Raw genomic sequence first — 12297 nt, 5'->3', positions numbered from 1 at the left:
CTGTCTTAGTCTGGAAGCTCACTCGAAACCTGCCTACCATGGGTGACCCTGTTGCTATTTGAATACTGATGCCATAGCTTCCATCATCACAGCAACATGCAGCCCCTACAGAACAACAAACTGACAGATGCGTGGGGGAATAAACCCCATAATCATGAGTGTTGTCTGTGAGTTTTTGTGTGGTCACTGCAATGACTTATTGAACCCAGCTGATGAGTAGAGAGTGCCATGGGAGGGATGGTCAGAACTGGTAAAAAGGTTGGAGCGTGGAGGCATGTCTGACCTCCGCCTCATAGGAATCAGCCTTGGGCTGCTAATGCTGATAATGATTCTTCTTCCTCCTTGTGAACATAGAAAAGGTCAGAGGACACCTCCCTTGCCACATCATTTTTACACCATATAATTCACCAATTTAAAGTGTACAATTCAACTGTTTTTATCATATTCACAGAGTTGCACAACAATCATCACTGTCAATTTTGGAATATTTTCATCAACTCAAAAAGAAATTGCTTAACCTCTCTGTATCATTTTTTTCACCTGTAAAATGGGATCAATATTTTACTTATTTCATAGGATTGCTGTGAAGATTACATGAGAAAACGTATGTTATGGGTTAAGCACCAAAACTGCCACTTTAAAAAAAGAATAATTTATTTTGTTGTTGTTGTTGATGAAAATATACACAGGAGAACATACACAAATTCAACATTTTCTACATGTACAATTCAATGACACTGATTACATTCTTCAAGTTACGCAGCCACTTTCACCCTCCTTTTCCAAATTGTCCCTCCCCATTAACATAAACTCACTGGCCCTCTAAGCTTCCTATCTAAACTTTCAAGTTGCTGATGTGAGTTTGATCCCATATAGATAGTTCTATGTATAGATAGCTCTTTAAGACAGCATAATGCTCGAAGCAGATATTCTTTACTAATTAAGCTAAACTCTTATTTGGTTTTACGAAGACTTCGGAAGGTATTTTTAGTTTAAGGTTTAAAGATTATCTCAGGGCAACAGTTTCGGGGGTTCAATCAGTTTCAATGGCTTCAGAAATTCTGGCTTTCCAACAGGATCTGAAATGCTGTTCAGCATTTCCACTTTGGATCAGGATTCTTCTATAGAATCTTTGATCAAAATACTCAGTAATATTCAGTAATAGCTAAGCAAAATCCAGTACCAAACCTGCCACTTTTAATAAAAGTTCACCATTATCAATTTTCATTTTGGAGGTTCCTAGGCGTAAGGTTGTCAAGGATTTCATTTTACTTTGATACACAATCGATACCCATGGAAGCAGCAGTCAAGAAAGCAAAAGACACATTGCATTGGGCAAATAAGCTGCAAGGGATCTCTTTAAAGAATTAAAAAGCAAAGATGTCACCTGGAGGACTAAGGTGCACCTGACCCAAGCCATGGTGTTTTCAATTGCCTCATATACGTGCAAAAGCTAGACAATGAACAAGGAAGATGGAAGAAGAATTGACGACTTTGAATTGCAGTGTTGGCAAAGAATATTCAATATACCATGGACTGCCAAAAGAATAAACAAATCTGTCTTGGAAGAAGTACAAACACAATGTTCCTTAGAAGCAAGGATGATGAGACTACGTCTCACATACTTTGGACATGTTATCAGGAGGGATTGGTCTTTGGAGAAGGACATCATGCTTGGTAAAATAGAGGGTCAGCGAAAAAGAGGAATATCCTCAATAAGATGTATTGACACAATGGCTGCGACAATGAGCTCAAGCATAAGAACGATTGTGGGCATGGTGCAGGACCAGGCAGTGTTTCATTCTGTTGTACACAGGGTTGCTATGAGTCGGAACCGACTCAACAACACCTAACAACGATAGCTGACGAAACATGCACTATGGTAATAGCAAAGTTTCATTCATTCAACAAATGTTTATTGAGTACTTACTATGTACTCAGCACTGAGAGTGAAGTAAATTTGATCCAGACCTAGATCCTGCTCCTCACCCCCACTCCTCACCCCAGGAGCTCTTAATCTGTAATCTGAATGGGAAGACCCACTGGCAAACATCACCTAGTATACTGTCATTCACTGGGCCTTAGAAAGGCCCAAAGTACTGCTATGGGAGCCCTGGAGGAGGAAAAAAAAATTATTATGAGAATGCTGGAACATACAGAAAAGTAGAAAGAACACTACATTGAATGGCTATGTATCATATATTTAACAATTGTCCTCATTTTATATTTACTTCATCTCTCTATACATAACATTTGTGACTGAATGGTTTTAAAGGTAATTACAGATATAGGCATAACTTGTCTTATTGTACTTTGCTTTATTGTGCTTCACAGATATTACATTTTTTAGAAACTGAAGGTTTGTGGCAACCCTGCATTAAGCAAGTCTTTTGGCACCATATTTCCAACAGCATATGATCCCTTCATGTCTCTGACACATTTTGGTAATTCTCACAATATTTCAAACTTTATCATTATATCTGTTATGGTGATCTGTGATCAGTGATTTTTTAATATTACAGTTGCTTTTGGGCACCATGAATTTTGCCCACGTAAGACGGCGAACTTAATTGATAAATGTTGTATGTGTTCTGACTACTCCACCAACCAGCCGTTCCTCCATCTCTCTCTCTCTCTCTCTCTTTGGGCCTCTCTATTCCCTAAGACATGACGATATTTAAATTGTTGCTGTTGTTGTTAGGTGCCATCGAGTCGGTTCCGACTCAAGGCAATCCTACGCACAACAGAACGAAACGCTGCCTGGTCCTGTGCGCCATCCTTACAATCGTTGTTATGCTTGAGCTCATTGCTGCAGCCACTGTGTCAATCCACCTCATTAAGGGTCTTCCTCTTTTCCACTGACCCTGTACTCTGCCAAGCATGATGTCCTTCTCCAGGGACTGATCCCTCCTGATAACATGTCCAAAATATGTAAGACGCGGTCTCACCATCCTTGCTTCTAAGGAGCATTCTGGCCGCACTTCTTCCAAGACAGATTTGTTCGTTCTTTTGGCAGTCTGTGGTATAGTCAATATTCTTCACCAACACCACAATTCAAAGGCGTCAACTCTTTTTCGGTCTTCCTTATTCATTGTCCAGCTTTCACATGCATATGATGTGATTGAAAATACCATGGCTTGGGTCAGGCACACCTTAGTCGTCAGGGTGACATCTTTGCTCTTCAACACTTCCAAAGGTCCTTTGCAGCAGATTTGCCCAATGCAATGCGTCTTTTGATTTCTTGACTGCTGCTTCCATGGCTGTTGATTGTGGATCCAAGTAAAATGAAATCCTTGACAACTTCAATCTTTTCTCCATTTATCATGATGTTGCTCATTGGTCCAGTTGTGAGGATTTTTGTTTTCTTTATGTTGAGGTGCAGTCCATACTGAAGGGTGTGGTCTTTCATCTTCAATAGTAAGTGCTTCAAGTCCTCTTCACATTCAGCAAGCAAGGTTGTGTCATCTGCATAACGCAGGTTGTTAATGAGTCTTCCTCCAATCCTGATGCCCCATTCTTCTTCGTATAGTCCAGCTTCTTGTATTATTTGTTCAGCATATAGATTGAATAGGTATGGTGAAAGAATACAACCCTGACGCACACCTTTCCTGACTTTAAACCAATCAGTATCCCCTTGTTCTGTCTGAACAACTGCCTCTTGATCTATGTAAAGGTTCCTCATGAGCACAATTAAGTGTTCTGGAATTTCCATCCTTCACAATGTTATCCATAGTTTGTTATGATCCACACGCTCGAATGCCTTTGCATAGTCAATAAAACACACATAAACATCCTTCTGGTATATTCTCTGCTTTCAGCCAGGACCCATCTGACATCAGCAATGATATCCTTGGTTCCACATCCTCTTCTGAAACTGACCTGAATATCTGGCAGTTCCTTGTCAATACACTGCTACAGCCATTTTTGAATGATCTTCAGCAAAATTTTGCTTGTGTGTGATATTAATGATATTGTTCTATCATTTCCACATTCGGTTGGATCACCTTTCTTGGGAATAGTTGTAAATATGGATCTCTTCCAGTCAGTTGGCCAGGAAGCTGTCTTCCGTATTTCTTGGCATAGACGAGTGAGCACCTCCAGTGCTGTATCTGTTTGTTGAAGCATCTCAATTGATATTCCATCAGTTCCTGGAGCCTTGTTTTTTCCCAATGCCTTCAGAGCAGCTTGGACTTCTTCCTTCAGTATCATCGGTTCCTGATCATATGCCACCTCTTGTAATGGTTGAATATCGACTAATTATTTTTGGTATAATGACTCTGTGTATTCCTTCCATCTTCTTTTGATGCTTCCTGCGTCGTTTAGTATTTTCCCCATGGAATCCTTCACTATTGCAACTCAAAAGGCTTGAATTTTTTCTTCAGTTCTTTCAGCTTGAGAAACACCGAGCGTGTTCTTCCCTTTTGGTTTTCCATCTCCAGCTCTTTGCACATGTCATTATAGTACTGTACTTTGTCTTCTCAAGAGGCCCTTTGAAATCTTCTGTTCAGTTGTTTTACTTCATCAATTCCTCCTTTTGCTTTAGCTGCTCAATGCTCAAGAGCAAGTTTCAGAGTCTCCTCTGACATCCATCTTGGTCTTTTCTTTCTTTCCTGTCTTTTCAGTGACCTCTTGCTTTCTTCATGTATGATGTCCTTGATGTCATTCCACAACTCATCCAGTCTTTGGTCACTAGTGTTCAATGCATCAAATCTATTCTTGAGATGGTCTCTAAATTCAGGTGGGATATACTCAAGGTCATATTTTGGCTCTTGTGGACTTGCTCTGATTTTCTTCAGTTTTAGCTTGAACTTGCAAGTTCAAATATTGAAATTAGGCCAATTAATAACCCTACAGTGGTCTCTAAGTGTTCAAGTAAAAGGAAGAGTTGCACATCTCTCACTTTAAATCAAAAGCTAGAAATGATTTAATAAGGAAGGCATATCGAAAGCCAAGGTAGGCTGAAAGCTAGGCCTCTTGTGTCAGTTAACCAAGTTGTGAATGCAAAGGAAAAGTTCTTGAAGGAAATTATAAGTGCTATTCCAGTGAACACATGAATGATAAAGTGAAACACCCTTATTGCTGATAAACAGAGAAAGTTTTAGTGGTCTGGATAGAAGATCAAAGCAGCCATAATCTTCTCTTAAGCCAAAGTCTAATCCAGAGCAAGGCCCTAACTCTCTTTAATTCTGTGAAGGCAGAGAGAGGTGAGGAAGCTGCAGAAGAAAAGTCTGAAGCTAGTAGAGACTGGCTCATGAGGTTTAAGAAAAGGAGCTGTCTCCATAACATAAAAGTGCAAGGCGAAGCAGCAAATGCTGACGTAGAAGCAGCAGCAAGTTATCCAGAAGATCTAGTGAAGATAACTGATGAAGGTGGATATACTACACAACAGATTTTCAATGAAGATGAAACAGCCTTATATTGGAAAAAGATACCATCTAAGAGTTTCATAGCTGCAGAGGAGAAGTCAATGCCTGGCTTCAAAGCTTCAAAGAACAGGCTTTCTCTCTTGTTACAGGCTAATGGAGTTGGTGACTTTAAGTTGAAGCCAATGCTCATTTACCATTCAAAAAATCCTAGGTCCCTTAAAAATTACGCTAAGTCTACTCTGCCTAAGCTCTATAAGTGGAACAACAAAGCCTGGATGACAGCACATCTGCTTACAACATGTTTTACTGCGTATTTTAAGCCCACTATTTTTTTTTTTATGCGAACTCTGGTGGCGTAGTGGTTAAGAGCTATGGCTGCCAACCAAAAGCCTGGCAGTTTGAATCCACCAGGCACTCTTTGGAAACCCTATGTGGCAGTTTACTCTGTCTTATAGGGTCGTTATGAGTTGGAATCAACTTGACGGCAATGGCCTTGGTTTTTGGTTTGGTCGAGACCTACTGCTCAGAAAAAAAGATTCCTTTCAAAATATTACTGCTTATTGACAATGCACCTGCTCACCCAAGAGCTCTGATGGAGATGTACATGAGATTAATGTTGTTTTCATGCCTGCTAACACAACATCCATTCTGCAGCCCATGGAACAAGGAGTTAATTTCAACTTTCAAGTCCTACTTAAGGAATACATTTCATAAGGCTCTAGCTGCCACAGAGAGTGATTCCTCTGATGGGTCTGGGCAAAATAAATTGAAAACCTTCTGGAAAGAATTCACCATTCTAAATGCCGTTAAGAACACTGGTGATTTATGGGATGAGGTCAGAATATCAACATTAACAGGAGTTTGGAAATTGATTCTAACCATCACGGATGACTTTGAGGGGTTTAAGACTTCAGTGGAAGAAGTAATTGCAGATGTGGTGGGCATGGCAAGAGAAATAGAATTATAAGTGGAGCCCAAAGATGTGACTGATTGCTGCAATCTCATGATAACACTTTAATGGATGTGGAGTTGCTTCTTCGGATGAGCAAAGAAAGTGGTTTCTTGAGATGGATCTACTTCTGGCGAAGATGCTGTGAGCATTGTTGGAATAACAACAAAGGATTTAGAATATTACATAACCTTAGTTGTTAAAGCAGCAGCACGGTTTGAGAAGGTTGACTCCAATTTTGAAAGAAGTTCTACTGTGGGTAAAATGCTATCAAACAGCATCATATGGTACACAGAAATATTTCGTGAAAGGAAGAGTCAATCGAAGTGACAAACTTCATTGTTGTCTTATTTTAAGAAATTGCCACAGCCACCCCAGTCTTCAGCAACACTACCCTGATCAGTCAGCATCCATCAATATCAAGGCAAGGACATTCACCAGCAAAAAGCTCAGATGATGGTTAGCATTTTTTAGCAATAAAGTATTTATTAATTAAGGAATGTATATTTTTTTAGTCATAATGCTATTGCACTTAATAGACTACACTATAGTGTAAACATAAATTTTTTAAATTGGGAGTTAGCTGAAAGTTTACGGAGCAAATTAGTTTCTCGTTAAACAGTTAATACTCAAATTATTTTGTGACATTGGTTGCCAATCCCATGATGTGTCAACACTCTCCCCTTCTCCACCCCAGGTCCCCTATTTCCATTTGTCCAAGTTTTCCTGTCCCTTCCTGCCTCCTCATCTTTGCTTTTGGGCTGGTGTGTCCATTAGTCTCATATACATGATTGAACTATGAAGCATGTCCCTCACGCATGTTATTGTTGGCCCTATAGACATGTCTAATCTTTGCCTGAAGGGTAAACCTTAGGAGTGACTTCAGTACTGAGTTAAAAGGGTATCCAGGAACCACACTCTGGGGGTTTCTCCAGTCTGTCTGACTAGCAAGCCTGGTCTCTTTTGTGTGTGTAAGCGAATTTGAATTTTGTTCTACATTTTTCTCCTGCTCTGTCTGGGACCTCTATTGTGATCCCTGGCATAGCAGTCAACATAACTATTATATGCACCGGGATACCGAAAACTTCATATGACTCACTTTATTGCAATACTCGCTTTATTGCAGTGGCCTGGAACAGAACCTGTAATATCTCCAAGATATGCCCGTATTCTAATACTGCAGCCCAAAACACTCCAGCATGCACTTCCAAAAAATAAGAGCATTCTCCAATATAACCACAATACACTTAGCACATCTTACAAAACTAATGTTAACTTCCTTATCTCTAATACCCAGTTCAAATTCAAATTTCCCACATCATCTAAAAAAGTCTTTTATCTTTTTTTTTAATAATCCAAGGTACAATCAAGCATCACATATTCTATCTGGATGTTAGACACTCTGTTGTTGGGTGGGTGCTTTCTAGTTGATTCCAGCTCATAGTGACAGAGTGGATCTGCCCCATAAGGTTTTCTTGGCTGTAATCCTTATGGAAGCAGATCACCAGGACTTTCTCCTGCAGTGTCACTTAACCGTTGTACCATCAGGGCTCCTAGGTCTCTTTAAATCTAGAACAACCCCTGCTTCCCCCTCCCCCAAAGGTCATTCCACCATTGGTGATGTTAAGTGAGTTAGGTGGTGATGGGAAGATAGATGTCTAAGGCTAGGCTCTCTAAACCTGAAAAAACCAAACCTGTTGCCGTCAAGGCAATTCCAACTCATAGCAACCCTGTAGGACAGAGTATAACTGCCCCACAGAGTTTCCAAGGAGTGCCTGGTGGATTTGAACTGCCGACCTTTTGGTTAGCAGCTGTAGCACTTAACCGCTACGCCAGCTAGGGTTTCCCTATGCTTCTCTAGAGAAGCAAAACCATTGAAGTGTATAAATATCTATATAGGGAGATTTTTATCAAGGAAATGGCTCACGTGGCTGTAGAGGCTGGAACATCCCAAGTCTGTGGGTCAGGCTGGAGGCTTCTCCTGATTCATGTAGCCACAGGGGCTGGCGAACCCAAGATCGGTGGGTCAGACAGCACGGCTCTTGCTCACAGGCTGTGAAGACTGACAAATCCCAAGATCAGCAGGCAAGACCACAGGTAAACTGCTGGCTGAAGTCCCAAGAACCGGAGGCCAGATGAATAGGAGCCAGCTGCAGGATCCAAAAGGAACAAAAGCCTGGGAACCTTGCCAGATGGTCCACCTATATTAGATGCAGGCCACACCCCCCAAGGAAACTCCCTTTCAACTGACTGGCTACTCACAGCAGATCCCACCACAAAGGTGATCACATTATATCAATTCTCACCATGGATGTGATCACATCATCATATGACCACCAAACTACATCATAACTGCCAAACCACTGAGAATCATAGCCCAGCCAAGTTGACACACAACCTTAACGACCAGAAGACAGGAAGGTACTAGATTGCTTTATATGTAAAGGTTTAACTCTACTGGGGACGGGGACAAAAAAATCTTCAAGAAGCAACAATATTTGAATATGGCCTTAAAGGGTATGTAGGAGCCTACTGGGTGAAGAAATGGGAAGGAAAAGGGCTTTCCCGGTATGAGGAGGCACAGAGTTGGGAAAGGGTGTGACAAGCTTGAGGAAGTAGGAGGTGATAGGCAAATGTGCGTTAAGAATTATAATAATAAATTTACTATGTTCCAGGAACTATGTTAAGTGACTCATTTAACCTTCACAATGTTCTACAGAAAGGGTGTTTCCCCTTTTTTAAGGATGAAGAAACCAAGGTTTAGTGATATGTAGTAACTTGCCTAAGGTCATATAGCTAGGAAGTGACAGACTCAGGATTTGAAGCCAGTTGCCTGATTCCTGAGCCTCTGCTTTTAAAATTACTAAATCCTGGTGGCGTACTGGTTAAGTGCTATAGCTGCTAACCAAAGGGTCAGCAGTTCGAATCCGCCAGGCGCTCCTTGGAAACTCTATGGGGGTAGTTCTACTCTGTCCTATACAGTCGCTACGAGTCGGAATCGACTCGATGGCACTGGGTTTGTTTTTTTTTTGTTTCTTAAGCTCTACTTTAAACAGAGAGGAATGAGGAGGTGGAGAATGGAGCTGGAGAGGCCAACCTTCTTGGCTGTTCTAAGGAGTGTGGAAGTAATTCCAGGGCCAGTAAGGAGCAAAGCAAGATTTCCTCACTGGGGCCGCCCTGGCTGTGCCTAAGAAGCTCACCCTGCTATAGCTGAAGGATGAATGGGGGCACTGCATGGGTGGGTAAACTATTAGACTGAAGGCTGGGTGACCCTCCAGGTGAACTGGGCCCCAGGCAAGAGAGATGAAAGGAGGAATTCAAGAGTCCCACTTCTTGTATACAACCCTGTGTCCATGTGCACAGGGGGATGTTTACAGCCCTTTAATATCATCGGCCTTGGGGGGCGGGGCGGTCAGGTGTCCAAGAGGCCCTGGTGTCTCAGGACCCCTGCACTCTTTAAAGAGCTCTAGTTTCCACATCATTACCAAGGCCCTGCTTCCAACTGGCCACACAGACCACATCACAAAAGCCAGATGAAAGGACCTGCCTGAACCTCTGAGGCAGACAGAGGAAAAGCAACTTGCCCAAGGTCACAGCCACATCATGGCCGAAACAGGGCTAGAACTCTGGTCGTGCCTTCTTGATGGGGTTTATTTCAGAATCAAAGACCAGTCAGGACACAATCGCTGAGGACTGGCCGCTGGGATGCCAAATGTCCCAGGCAATCCTTTAGTTATTTTATATTTCCCAATTTGGGAGTCCTCTCTAAATGAGACAGGCAGCTGTGGAAGCAGTGGCTCCAGGCACAGCCTCCTTCCGGGTGCCCTCCCTGGTCTGGCTGTCCTTGAACTGTTCTTTGGCAATTCCAGGGCATCATGCTCAGCATGGCCTGTGCTTCACCAAAGCACAGCAGATGGACAGATGGACACACACACACACCTCGGCCTGGTCTTCCATCTCCAGTCGGGAGTGGGGCCCACTTGCCTGCTGTCTGCTGAGGTAGCCATGGCAAGCCTCATCCCTGCTGGCTCATCCTTCCAGCCTAGGGCAGGGAGGGTGTATGGATAAAGAGTCAGGTACCTCCACTGGGGCCAGGCTGCCTGGGTTCAAATCTCTGCCTTGTTACTAGCTGTGTGACCTTGAGCAGGTCACTTCACCTCTCTGTGCTTCTGTTTCTTCCTTCTTAAATCAATGAAAATAATGGGGCTTCGTAAAGTTGGGTGGGAGGATTAAACAACATAACAAGTATTAAAGAGCTTACAAGGTGCTTGCCACATGATAAAAACCAAACCTGTTGCCGTAGTATGGATTCTGACTCATAGCAACCCTATAGGACAGAGTAGAACTGTCCCATAGAGTTTCCAAGGAGTGCCTGGTGGATTCAAACTGCCAATCTTTTGGTTAGCAACTGTAGCACTTAACCACTACACCACCAAGGTTTCCTGCCACAAGATAAAACCTGGTTATTATTCGTTTAGGAGTTAGTAGGCTTAGGTGCCTGCCCTGAGCCCTGCTACTAACCTTTGCATTTGCTATTCCGACTGCCAAGAACACCCTCCCATTCATCGTGGTCTAGTAATTTTTGCAAACGTTTCAGATCCTGCATAAAATCTGCCTCTTCCACACAGCCCATCCAGATTAACTGCACCAAGTTTAAGGCCTTCCTTCACTCCTAGAAGTTAAAGCTCAGCTGGCACTGGCATTATCTAAACTAACTAATAGGAGGGGGCCAGGTTTGGGGATGGGGAAGTTCATAGTGGTAACCTAGACTCAGAAGGTGGTTACAGTCCAGGCTTCAGCTAACTGCTGGTTACATACTTTTGGGTAAATCACTTCATCATTGTGTCTAAATTTCCTCTGTAAAATGGAGGTGATAATCTCTGTTTGACCTGTTTCACAAGATGAAAGAAGTCAGATCCCTGACTGTACTTTGAGAATGGATGGAAACAAGCAAAATGCTTTTTCAAGGAATATTTAATAACCTGGAAAAACAATAGCAATGAATAGTGTCTCTTCTTCTTCTCTGAATTAAAATTTTAATTTCAAAATTTTACAAAAGGAGCTCATTGATATATTCACAAGGTAAAAGATTCACAAAATACTGTTAAGTGAAAAAACATAATCCACTGTATAGGAACTATGATTCAAACTTTATTTTTAAACAGATATAAGTTAAAACACTAGAAATAAAAAAAACTGTAAGGAAATCCACCAATATGTTAACAGTGTTATCTCCGGGTGCTAGGATTACTAGTGATTACTATTACTTTCTTTAAATTTTTCTATATTTTCTTTTTTCTAATGAGGCTATATTATTTTTACAGACCAAAGAAAACTACAGTCATTTTTAAAGAAAAAGCAAACAATGTAACTTGAAAGCATTCTAGGTGTGATGCAGTGAATTACTTAATATGGTCCTTCTAGCCATTTTAGCCATAGTCTTTATAACTCCCCCCAAATGACTGGGTGGGATTATGCAAATCAGGTGCTTGTGGTCCACCAAGGGGATTGGATAGCTTGCTGATAATTTAAATAAGGTGCATGGCACCCTTGGTGGGGGGGGACCATGCAAATAAAGTGTATGGAACCTTAAAAAGGGGATTGGTCAGTTTTGCCATCCCAATAGGCTTCAAATGAGCCATCCCAGAGGTGGGAAGGGAGGATCTCACCACCACCAAGAAAGAAGAGTCTGGAGTGGAGTGCATCCTTTGGACCCAGAATTCCTGCACTGAGAAGCTCCTAGAGCCAGGAGACTGGGAGAGAGAGCTGTAACACCGAAGACAGTGCAAAGTGGCAGCAGAGAAATTGTGGCAACAGAGACAGGAGACTGGCAGGGGGGATTGTGGTGGGCTTCCCGGCCCACAGAGTGAGAAAGCTAAGTGCCCTTTGGGCAGGAGACACCTGGTGGAGCTAGGTTTGCTGACCCGCAGAACTAGAGTTGAGTACCTTTGGGCTGAGGCCTACTGGCGGAGTGGGGTGCCT

The 12297-nt window shown here is 42.2% G+C and overlaps 1 long non-coding RNA gene across 1 annotated transcript in view; it reads right to left on the bottom strand.

Moving 5' to 3' along the window:
- The window catches only part of LOC135228977 (uncharacterized), a 57577-nt gene extending 47300 nt beyond the window's left edge, over positions 1-10277 (bottom strand). The window contains exon 1 of the long non-coding RNA XR_010319831.1: positions 8243-10277. This is a non-coding gene — a long non-coding RNA (uncharacterized LOC135228977). The remainder of the gene's footprint in view (positions 1-8242) is intronic.
- Between the last annotated feature and the right edge of the window lie 2020 nt (positions 10278-12297).

This window comes from Loxodonta africana, chromosome 2 (genome assembly GCF_030014295.1).
Source record: "Loxodonta africana isolate mLoxAfr1 chromosome 2, mLoxAfr1.hap2, whole genome shotgun sequence".
Lineage (NCBI taxonomy): Eukaryota > Metazoa > Chordata > Mammalia > Proboscidea > Elephantidae > Loxodonta > Loxodonta africana.
The sequence above is the reverse complement of the archived record's forward strand: the minus strand, read 5'-3'. Positions and strand labels throughout refer to the sequence as shown.